The sequence below is a fragment of the Vanacampus margaritifer genome, chromosome 11 (assembly GCF_051991255.1).
Source record: "Vanacampus margaritifer isolate UIUO_Vmar chromosome 11, RoL_Vmar_1.0, whole genome shotgun sequence".
Lineage (NCBI taxonomy): Eukaryota > Metazoa > Chordata > Actinopteri > Syngnathiformes > Syngnathidae > Vanacampus > Vanacampus margaritifer.
In genome coordinates, this window is record NC_135442.1 from 22,383,692 (window position 1) to 22,395,896 (window position 12,205).

A 12,205-nucleotide genomic window follows, 5' to 3' on the forward strand; every position below is an offset into this window, starting at 1 on the left:
GCAAAAGTGTGGCAGCACAAGAGGAGGAAATCATAATGAATCGACACAGACAAAAGGGAGACAAGAGACTAAGGCCCTGTCCAGACGGAAGCAAAGCCGGCTTCGTTACTCAAATAAATCTCGTACACACAGAAGCATTTCAAGACTTGCGTGTGTCCAAAAGAAGACGCTGAGGACATTTCACGGCTGTAATGTATATGCCAAGTCTGGAGTGGCGCTGTAGCGCAGCCACAGGGAGTTAATGGAAAGCGTAGAAGAAGAATCAGCGAAGAAGACGCACCATTTTTAAAAAAAAAACAACCTTATTGCAATCTACAGAACAAACATGGCTTTGCATGTATCAAAACAACATGAAAAAGACGAACACAGGAGAAGTGACAATGGCGGGTGATTCAAGTACAACACCACTTGTTGAACGTGAGAATAAAGAAGCAAAATATTTTCCTGCAAAAGCATAAGCAAGCTTAGGAGGATGCGCAAAACGACTACGACACGGCTATCCGTCATCGTTGTTGACAGACTGACGGTAAGCGCGCAGTCACGCGAGAATTGGCGCATACGGCATCAACCTGCAACAATGCGTCATCATCGAGCTGCGACCATTACGTCATCGCTGAAAGAATATCCTGCATAAGGTTTCCACTTCCAGACTGACGCGTATTGAAATTTTTCCACTCCGGAGCCCGGGTTCAAAAGTGATCGGTTTCAAGCTCCGAAACCGCCCCGTCATGTGGACGAACGGCTTAAACGGTAAGAAACTTGTGAGGATACATTGAAACTGGCTTTTGTGTGGACGGGGCCTACATACACTAATTGACACAAAGAGACACACCTGGGCAGGACACAAGTGGCAGAGGGTGCTGATTGGTTGACACATGAGGAAGGGCAGACAAACACAGGTGGACATGACAATGCTTGACGAGACTAGGGAGGCACACAAGGACAACATAACAAAACACAGATCATGACTGACGCTAAGGTAAAATAAACTCAAACAAAACCCAGAACATGACATAAGGAAATGAAACTTAACAAGACCCAACCAAAACCATGACAATTTTCAGACGACTTTATTTTTTAAACCTAAATCATAGTGGTGTGCAAATTTTGGTATCAATCCGATACCAAGTAAATACAGGGCCAGTATTGCCGATACCAATACTAATATTGATACTTTTTGAAAATTATGGTATTATTTTTTAACTAAGGTAGCTGTATCATCAATTTCCTCTTTCACAATCAATTTTCAACCTGTAAGTGTTATGTGTTGTTTCCTTTTTAAACAAAGGACAACATTAGGACAGAGTTTATTGACAAATAGAAAATACTTAAGTGCACAAAGTGATCATAGAAAAAGAAATTTAAACAAATACTGTACTTTATCATACTGTTCAGAAACTATAAATACAAAACTAAAAATTCTGCCTTCATCACTTCTTTTTCAACCTAAATAAACAAGATTTTAAAGATTTTCATGCAACAACAAAAAGAGCCAAACTGAAACTAAAATGCTAGATCGATATATGTTATATATTGTATGATTTGGTATCGATTACATAATGTTTGTTTAAGGTACAGTTTTTTTGTTGTTTTTATATATACATATAAATGCTGCTTATTTCAAAATGCAGATCATGTAAATCATCTCACATTCATTGAAATGAAATTAGACTGTTAAGAAGTCTCATAAAAAAATTGATTATTTAAAATTAATAACCAAAAATATTATCAAATGACTGGATGTATTTGCAGTTATCTAGCAAAACTACTGATGAACATTGTGGACCTCTGAGAAGGAGGATAAATAGTTGGGCGGAATCATTGCATGAGTTGAATCCATTTGATTTGTTATGAAAACAAATAAATGGAAACATTTTGGTATTTCATTCATGTTGTGGCATGCAAACGGTGTCTTTTGAGAGTAAAGATGACAGTCAATTAGACTGATCTGTGATTGTGTGGCCTTGCTGGAGGTATTTTTGTTGCCAGGGTTCATTCAGTTTGCTTGCCAGTTTGTCCTGTAGGCGGCCCACTTGCTCCACGTTACCTCAACCAAGGCCTCATGGCTGCTTTCAGCGTGACACAAGTGTGACACTTATACGCACAGACGAGCTGACCGAGCACTCACCTCTCTCTAAACGCTTTATTTATTCCCGCTCATGGATCAAAGTGCTGTTGGGGTTAACCTACATAGCAGCTTGGTGCTGCGTCGACCTCGTCAACCCGGCTTGATACAGGTATGATGAAGGCCTACAATGGATGGTAATGAAGGACCATTTGGACCCATTGACTGAGTCCATTAATGACATAGCATAGACTCTTGATTGAGCAGTATTGAGTTTAGCTACTCAAGCATAATGCTCTGAACAATTTACTAGCCTAATCAAAACTATATTATTTCTATAGTAGGCGTACAAGGATGACCAATTTGTAATCAGCGATTTTTCAAGGTTGCTTCCCAGATCTTAAGTTGTGATGTGATCAGATTCTTAACACAATTTTTTTTTTTACACATTACATTTATTTGTTCAACATATAATATCAAAAGTAACTTTCTGTAAGATACATCCAAACAATGTCATTATCACAAAAAGTTAATTTGTATACTGGGTTTCCCTTAAATGGCAACTTGGCTATATATACTTACAAAGACAATGAATACATCTTGTAAAAAAAAAAAAAAAGAAGGATTTTCATGAATACTGCCTTTATAACGAGACTAAGTGCAATTACATATTAACAGCCGTGGAAAAAATTACCAGACCACCATGCTTTCTTGAATTTCTTGTTCATTTCATATGATACCACTAAAAGTGTAACAAGCGACTAACAGCAGTACAATAGCAATAGGTAGTGATATAAGAACTTGTGAATTGATTTTGGTTCCCCCCCCCCCAAAAAAAAAAAAAAAATAAAATGTCTCCTCACCTCTTAATTCAACTCAAGGATGACCAATTTGTAATCACCGATTTTTCAAGTTTACTTCCCAGATCTAAAATTGTGACGTGATCAAATTCTTAATAAAACTTCTTCTTTTTTTTTTTACACTTTACACTTATTTATTGAACATATAATACCAAAGGTAAATTTCTATAATATACATCCAAATAATGTCATTATCACAAAAAGTAATATATACTGGGTTTCCCCCGAATGTATACAGTATACATATTGCTTGGTTACATATATTTACAAAGACAATAAGTACACCTTGTAAAAAAGAAAATAATATATATATATATACAGTATAATAAAGATTTTCATGAAAACCGCCTTTATAACTAGACTAAGTGCAATTTCTGCAGAAATTTTATGGGAATGCTACTTTCAGCATTCCCACAATTACATATTTACAGCCATGAGGAAAAAATATCAGACCACCATGCTTTATTTATTTCTTGTTCATTTTAATTTCTGATGCTACTAAAAAAGTATCAAGCGACTAACTAACTGCAGTACAATGACATAGGTAGTGATATAAGGACTTGTGAATTGATTTTGGTTATTCCAAAAAAAGGTCCGCTACCTCTTAATTCAACTCTTACAAAATGTTTTTGTTGTCATTAATACAAAGTATATAGGTACAAATAAATGTACATTTAGATGTTCAGGCATTTAAAATGAGCAGGAAACTGTAGAAAAAAAGGGTGGTCTCATATCGCTGATGTTGGGCCAAAAACTCATACATCAATTTGGTTCATGTCATATTCTTAGAAAAATCTATACTATTGACCACTATTACTATACTATTCTAAAAAAAATATTGACTAATCTAAAGTGTTTGCTCTCTTGTATTTTAATGGTTGAATAAACCTGCCATTTTTTAGGTTTCCTGAAAAGTGACTATTTTGGAGGTACAAGGTTTATAATATTACACGCAAACAATTATTTTGAACTGCCCTGTTACATTTTCAAATATTTTAAAGAATAAATATATTTTGTAGAATCTTGTATCTCTGCTTTATACGTCTATAAAACACAAAATAAAAGGTTTATTTAGCTAAATGTCATTAATATACAGCGTTAAAATTAGTTACAAATCTAGTGTTAATTTAAATGTGTAAATAATTTAGACTGTAATTGCTTTACATAACAGCCTTGGTAGTGAGCAAATAATTTGATTTGGGTTGGGGAAAATTTACACTTTTGATTTTACTGTGTACCATGGCGAGTAATTTAACAAAAAAAAATATTTTTGAAGAAATACAAAGTTTCAGCACTGCCTGGCCCTCAGTTTGAAACAAAATTCGACAAAACATTTAGACAATATCTTTATACTCCATTTAATCGTGAAAATAAATGTAATCTAACATTTATAAGGTTTCTGTGTGTGTGTTATTAAATTACCCAGAAATATCACAAATATCCTCTTGAGAATTCAAGGCTCACGAGTAGTCGTATATTTAAAAAAATTATAATAATGTTTGGCCTTAACATGAGAGCCCGTTTATTACTGCTATAATATGCGTGTAAAGAGCTTAGACTCAGATTTCCATCTAAATCATCATGTGTTCTTCTGTATTATTGTATTCTACCTTTTGTCCCTCCTGTGTTGTCATGACCAAACTGTCATTACACAGGTATTGTAATTATAGTTACTTTATAAAATATTGTACACAGCAAAGCCCGTGATGGCCAATGTGACTTAGCTGTTACTGCGACCCCTCTTATTTTAAATCGAACCTTTTTTATTTATGTGATAGGACTGCTTTGCTGTTGCGCTGCACAGTACAATTAAGTGTGTAGTCGGCATGTCTCCCTCAGAGTCAAAGGTTCTGGGTTTGAAACTCAGATCTGACCTTTCTGTGTGACGCTTGCTTGTTCTCCCCATGCTTGCGTGACTTTTCGAGAGGTGCTGGGTTCCACATTCCAAAACTACACGTTAGGTTAATTGAAGGCGCTAAATTGCTCCTAGGTGTAAATGTGAGTGTAAATAGTTATTTGTCTAAATGTTCCATGCGACTGGTATACCCAGAAAATGGGATTGAAATGGATGGATGGGGGTGGTGCAGGATTTGAATCAAATAAAACATTGAAATCAGTTATACACATTTGTAGTGATAAAATCATGCTGAAGCATATCTGACCGGGTTTAGTTATTGCTCTCCAGTGCGTGCTTGATGTTATTAGAAGGTGAAAGGTTTCCAGTCTGTTCCAGATGTGGTGCGACAGTATCTGAGGTATTAATGAATTTTAATGCTTTGGGGGGGATATACAATGATATTATTTAATGTACTTTGTTCTGATTTTACTTAACAATTTCTAACTTCAGGTAGTATGTGGTGGGAAATCTGAATCTAATATAGAACAACATGTTCAACCGCAGGGATAAAACAACTGTCTTTGGACAAACCCCTAAAGACTTAACTTATTAAACATCCATAAGTCAGATAGATAAGTTTGATTATTTGCTTTACAACACAATTTATCTCAACGGGTACTCCATGGCTGCGGGGAGCGTTTGAAGTAAACAGCCCTCATTTCGCCACTTTCATTCGCCAATGCCTCAACGGCCGCCATGATGAACTCCAGATGAACTCGCTTGTATCTTTATGAGATGAGAAGATCAGGCCATGTGATTGGATGAGGTCAGGGCTCCAAATCGGCTAAATCCAGGTTTGGACAGACCCATATTTAAGAACAACATAGCTATTGCATCCACAGGCTTATTAAATATCTCATAAATATTTAAAATGTCTCACTCTAAAAGTCTGGCCACTGCAACGCTGAGAAACAGCAATTATTTTCTTTTTCATTATAAACTGTGTGAATCATTCTGTTGGGAGTTATGGTGTCGGATGCATTTGCAAGAAACAGTAGAAATACTATACGAAGCTGCTGCTGTTGTTGTGTGTGTAAAAAATGTACAACACATACAAGTTTTCATACACTTCAGAAAAGTGGAAGAAAATGTTAAACTAATAGAATATGGTGGCATATTTTAATCATTGATACAGTAATTTCAGAATAATTCATAAAATTGAGTTAAAATTAAAAGATGTACTTACTTTTAAAAAAAGAGTGTGATATTGATTTGTGTTGAGGTAATTTTTGTTGCTACTAGATGACATAATTGCATTTGTAAGACGTTGGTGACAGCTCTGTGCATTTTTCTTTTCATAATTATCTAATCTTTAACATGAAGTAATGTGAAATTCTGCACATTTTTAAAATTGTAAAATACAACCTGACCCCAGTCTCCACAAATATATGCATCATTATTAAATTTATTACTGCTAAATTTTGATGTGGACATGTCTGCTGCGTTGAGACTGGAATAGGCAGTACAGGCTTATGCATTAATCACGCGTAAAAAAAAGAACTGTGGTGTTAAAGGAACTTTAAATTAACTCAAAATTAAAGTCAAAACGAACTAATTTTGACACCCCTGTCCATGCAATGCTAACACACACAAAAGGAATTAAAGATATATAAATTGGGAAGTTGTAATAAAAATGTGAAATAGTTACAGATATAATAAACAATAATATAAATTGTTCTGATTCAAAATTGAATAATATTCATAGTAAAAACAACATAGAGCATATATTTACGTTTTTTGTATTTAAATACTCATACCCAAAGTTTTACTTATATTAAGGTTACATAATAATAATAATTGTGTATATATATATATATATATATATATATATATATATATATATATATATATACATACAAGCCTAAGCACCCCCTGATTGACCCTTTGTATTGTGGATTAAAAGACCAACAACTTATCCTAAAAACCTCTCGACCTCCTGTCAAATGATCAGACTGGCCCGGGTTCATGTAGAGTTGAATGATGGTGATGCAGATTTGAGAATGGAGGTGACGATGATGTGGTGGAGACAGAACAGTCTGCATGCATGGCGCTCCCACCTCCTCCTGCCACACTAACCCCTGCTTGAACTCATGACGTGTCTATTTACCCGTGCTTCAACTGCGACACAGACGTTTAAAAAGTTGGATAAGGTTTTGTCACACGCATTGTTGTTGGCATTGCGATTTTAGGCTTCAAGGGTCGCCACAGCGAGTTGCTCGTATGACTTGTAAAATTATGTACTGCATTTATTGGTGCATTTATCAGTTCACTCTTTTTCCATCATTATATATATATATATATATATATATATATATATATATATATATAAATATTTGTGTGTGTGTGTTTTTAATATATATAAATGTTAACGTTTACCTGTTGACTTGAGTGAGTGTTTAAGAGTTCCAAATTTGTCCATCAGACTTCAGTTGCAGCTCCAACCAGCATTTATGGTGGCACCACAACCTCACAGTTGAGTGACTCTCTTGATTGGGCTTTTTAGGTCTATTTCTCTTAAGCAGGATTTAGCGCAAGGCAACAGCTGGCACAAGTTTATGGATTGTAGCCATTGGTGAGATTTGAGAAAAGGAGGGGTTTAACGGCCGATTTCCCCCTCTTTTTTTCTCAGCTAATCCCACTGCCTGCCTATGAATGAAGCATGCAAGCAACCGGCATTTGTAATTTACAGTGAAAAAAATAAATTATAGCAGTGGCCTGGGATAAAGCTTGACAAATCTGACAAATCGACCCCTTGTTTGTGATTGATGACAAATGTTGTGGTTCATTTGGTTTCTATTTTATACATTTGAGAAACACAAGGTTGAATCATCAATGAAACAATATCTATGCTTCTCACTTTTTCTCTTCACATTCACAAGCTTTTATCTAGAATAAAGTTAAGCTTACTCTTCACAACATTTAAGCCATACATCGGATCCCGAACCAACCCCCCCTTTTTTCTCTGTAAAGCTGGTCACAGCAGACCTTGTAGAATACAATCCATCTGCAGGCCCGTTTTGATACCTTATGCAAGTTGGGTACATTAGAGAACAAAACGATGTGATTCCAAAACTTGAATCCTCCAATTGCCTTGGGGTGGGGCAGTGGGCCTTAGGATATGCAAAAAGAATAAAAAAATCTGATTTTCAGAAAGCCTGATTATAATTGAAACTGAAATATAAATGATGTCCCTTTTTAATTTTTAAGTCAAATGGTTTTGCACAAGTAAAAATGTGGGTAATTTATTTCATATTTAAATTTGTTGATAAATGATAAATAAGTCATTGTAAAAAATTTAGTTTTATGTATGCTATGCGTGTGCAGTGTGTGCGTGCATGCATGTGCAGGACGCCTGTCTTGGTGGGGGTCTTATAGACACTGCTCAGTGCCCATACATTCATTTTCTGTAACACTTGCTCAAGACACTTGATGTTTACTTGTTGTAAATCTAATAATGAATGCGTAAGAATGCGACCATTTCAACTTAATACGTTAGAGTTTTCCACTTGGAAATGACATTTTTGTACATGTTGGTGACGTCTCATAAGGTGGGCTTTAGCTTATCCAAGCAGAGCAGGGTTCTGATCTTGTCATGTCATACAGTATCTTGTCTTGTTTTTGAAAACAGTCTGAAGGCCCTTTTTTGATGGTGTGTAGCCTTTTTTTTTTAAATTAAGCTTTTAACTAATATTTATCTATTGTAATTACCTAGGTTAACGAAAAAACTACAACTAAAATTCTGGTGCAAAAACAATTTTGTTATCGAAATAAAATGCTTTTTAAAGACAACAACTAACTGAAACTACAGTTTATGTTTACAAAACCAACTAAAACTAACTATATAGCGAAAATGTGCTTTGTTTTAGTCTTTGGTCATTAATTTAATGCATGCGCCTTTGGGGATGATTTGAAATGTGATTTTAAGTATATTTATTTAGAATAGCGATAAGTGTTTGGAGCGTTTGAAAGTGTGTCGCACAGAAGTGACGTCATGTAGCAGCATCCAATAGAAAAGCACCTTCAGATGACGTCGCTCCTAGGCGACAATGTTGCGTGCTTGACTTTTGGCTCCAACGGCTTGGCTCACCTGCTTTTTCATGCAACGCTAGGTAATAAATTAGCTACTTTTTTCATTTTACCATGGTGTTTATTAAATATTGCACATAAGTAATACACGCACGAAAACTAATACTGAAACTTACTAAAACTAAACTAAAACTAAGCATTTTTTAAATAACTAAAACTAATAAAAACTATCAGAAGCACCCTAAAAACGAATTAAAACTACCCGGTAACAAAATTTAAAAAACAAAAACTCAAAACCAAAATAAAAACCAATCCAACCAATCATGTATAGACAAGCATCACGCTCACATCAGTTATTTTAACAAAATTCCTAAAACCAAAATTGACGAAATAAAATATGAATGAAAATGATTTTTAAAAAACAAAAACTAACAAGCTCCATTTTATGCTGACAAAACTAACTAAAGCGAACTATACTTACAGCGAATTATTGCGTTTTCGTCTTTGGTAATTAATTTAATAAATGAGCCTTTGGGGTAGATTTTAAGTCTATTTATTTTCCTATTAACCATAAAAAGGACGCTTGAAATTGTCACACAAAAATTAAACTCAATGTCAGGTAAGAAATGCGTCCCTTTTTTGGTTCATATATATTTTTTAAATTATACAGTATAAAAAAAAAAAGTACACCGTACAACCAGGTTTAATACTTTTCAAGAATAATTCAAGCCACAAATCGACAATTAGAAGTTGTGTATTTGATTTGTGAATAGATGGTTGTTTTTAAAATATTTTTGACATTTTACTACACAATGGTAACCATGGTGTTTTTGTTAAATTAAATTTTGTTAATCTTGCACACAATTAATACACGTTAAAAATAAGAAAAAGGTTTTGGAAAAAAAATGTAAAACTTATAAGAACTAACTAAGCCGTCTTGAAAACTAATTCAAATTTGCTAAATAAGAAAAAATAAGAAAAATAAAAAAAATAAAAAATAATATTAATAAATAAAAACTATCAATGAAATTTCCAAAGCTATAAAATTCTTGACTCACATTGACAACTGTGGGCAATTTAGAATCTTCAGTTAGCTAAATCTGACAATAACGTCTCACCAATAAGTCCTAAGTAATGCTGCTTTTATGGACGCTTTTTTTGTTGTTGTAGTAGTAGTAGTAGTAGTAGTAGTAGTAGTAAGGATCATATGTCTGAAGGTGTAAGTCACCATGAAAAGTTTCAGAAGTTTAAAAAAAAATTTTTTAAATTAATTTTATGAACTCTTCAAATACGAATACTGTGTCACTTAATAACCATTTCATCTAATTTTATGAGACTTTAACTAATCTGGAGGTCATGAAATATTGACATCATGTGACTAACTTAATCTTAAACTAACTGAAAAAACACACACACACACACATTTGCAACCATTACAAATATAGCATCAATATGATTCCATCTCTATCTCCTTACAGTTCCGTGCATCTGTACTGACAAAGTCTGTACCATTCCTTATATATAAATAATTGAACATGACAATCAGACAAATGGAACATTTCTAGTTGTTTTTTTACAATTGTATTTTTAGCAAGCTTTTATTTTTCACTGTTTACTCCATAGAAACCAGCACGATGAGCAGCTATTAGAGGAACATAAATAACACAAAATGCTTTGAGGTATGTACTTCCATTTCCAACACATACACTCTCACTACAGATAGACGCTTTTTGCTGCAAATGTATTCTATTTTTCCATCTGTTTCTGTTATTGCAGATCTCTGCGGTTAGCCACTGAAATGTAAAATGGAGGCATCACAACAATCTCAATATTAATATTTAATATGCCAAAACGACTCTCATGAATCCTTTTAAATGGTTCAAAAGGCATTAAAATGGAATGTCTTGAACCCAGTCATGCTATGAATAGATTTGTTTTGTACATGTCCAAAGAGATGGCCAAACTTTATTCCCTTGACAAAATGGCACTTTGACCCAATGAAAAGTAGACATTGTACAGCTTATATAACTCTAAATTTATTGTTCTGTTAAAATAACATAAAACACAGTCATTATTAGCTAAACCCATGCAACAAAAGGGCTAAATGCTAAATGTGTCAATGTTTTGTGCGGCCACCTTCACAGCCTTGACTCTCTTGGGCATGGAGTTCAGAGTTCACAGGTTGCCACTGGAATCCTCTATGACAACATCACAGAGCTTTAAGTTTATCTTGGTCTTGACAAACTTTTTTGTACTGATGCAACCAACATTTTTTCTTGAGTTGGGTGCACCAAAATTTTTGGCATCATGAATTTTACACTGCAGTTTTACATGTTTAATCTTATTTAATTAAATAAACAAACAAACAAACAAAAAAAATATTTTAGGGTGTGTCGACTGGTAAACAACATTCCAGGCAACAAAGCTCTTTATTTAAAATAAGCTGGGCGCATGCAGCATCATTGCTGTATTTAGAGTTCACGTTCAAGCCAATTTTTTGGTGAAAAATTATTTCGGACTTGAATTTGCTAATGGGAATCTTAATTCGTTATATTGTGGGCAATGTTAAACTTGATAATCCTCCTGGTCTCATCTGATTATCTTTTTGCTGATATATATATATATATATATATATATATATATATATATATATATATATATATCCTGCAAGCCAGTAAAACACGCCAAATAAAATAACATTATCCGTTGCAACAAATGTTCTTTAAAAATAAATAAAAATATAAAAAATTCCAGTCACATATGTCTTCATCTATGAATAAACACCAAGACAGTCCATTTAGAGTAACTGGGGCATGATATCATTGGCCCATACATAAGATTCACGTTATAAGAATGGAAGTATGTTGAAATGATCAGATTAGCTGCAGCTCTCAATTCTGGTAATGGCCACTAGGGATGCTGCTGACTGCAAAAATATGAAAACAAAAGAAACTCACTTTGTCTCTTTCCCTTTTCTTCTCATCATTCCTCTGCTCTTCATCTCATCAAGTTAAATCTTATTAGCTGTGAGATAGAAAAATAACACAGAGGGGGGCAAACTGCACTCCCACAGACCCTTAGATCTATTAAGCTCTCTAGAACTCATATTTTTCATCTTCTCTGTCTACCTCTCAGCGGCTCCTCAACCCCCGAGACCCATAATGCCACATCAATACCACAGTAGGGAAGAAGCACCACACTAATATAAACACACAGGTTGTCCCCATTTTGCTCCCCAAGCTGACAGGGCATGAAAAAGGTGAGTTTTTTTTCATTTTGACGGCATTTAATAAAAGAAAGAGAATAAACAACATTGAAGGTGAAGGCAATTTTAAGAGGATTGTTGTTGATGGCTGT

At 34.3% G+C, this 12,205-nt stretch overlaps 1 long non-coding RNA gene across 1 annotated transcript in view; it reads left to right on the top strand.

Annotated features, from left to right (window-relative positions):
• Nucleotides 1-2,109: 2,109 nt before the first annotated feature.
• Nucleotides 2,110-12,205, top strand: part of LOC144060747 (uncharacterized) — an 83,802-nt gene continuing 73,706 nt past the window's right edge. The window contains exon 1 of the long non-coding RNA XR_013295999.1: nt 2,110-2,237. This is a non-coding gene — a long non-coding RNA (uncharacterized LOC144060747). The remainder of the gene's footprint in view (nt 2,238-12,205) is intronic.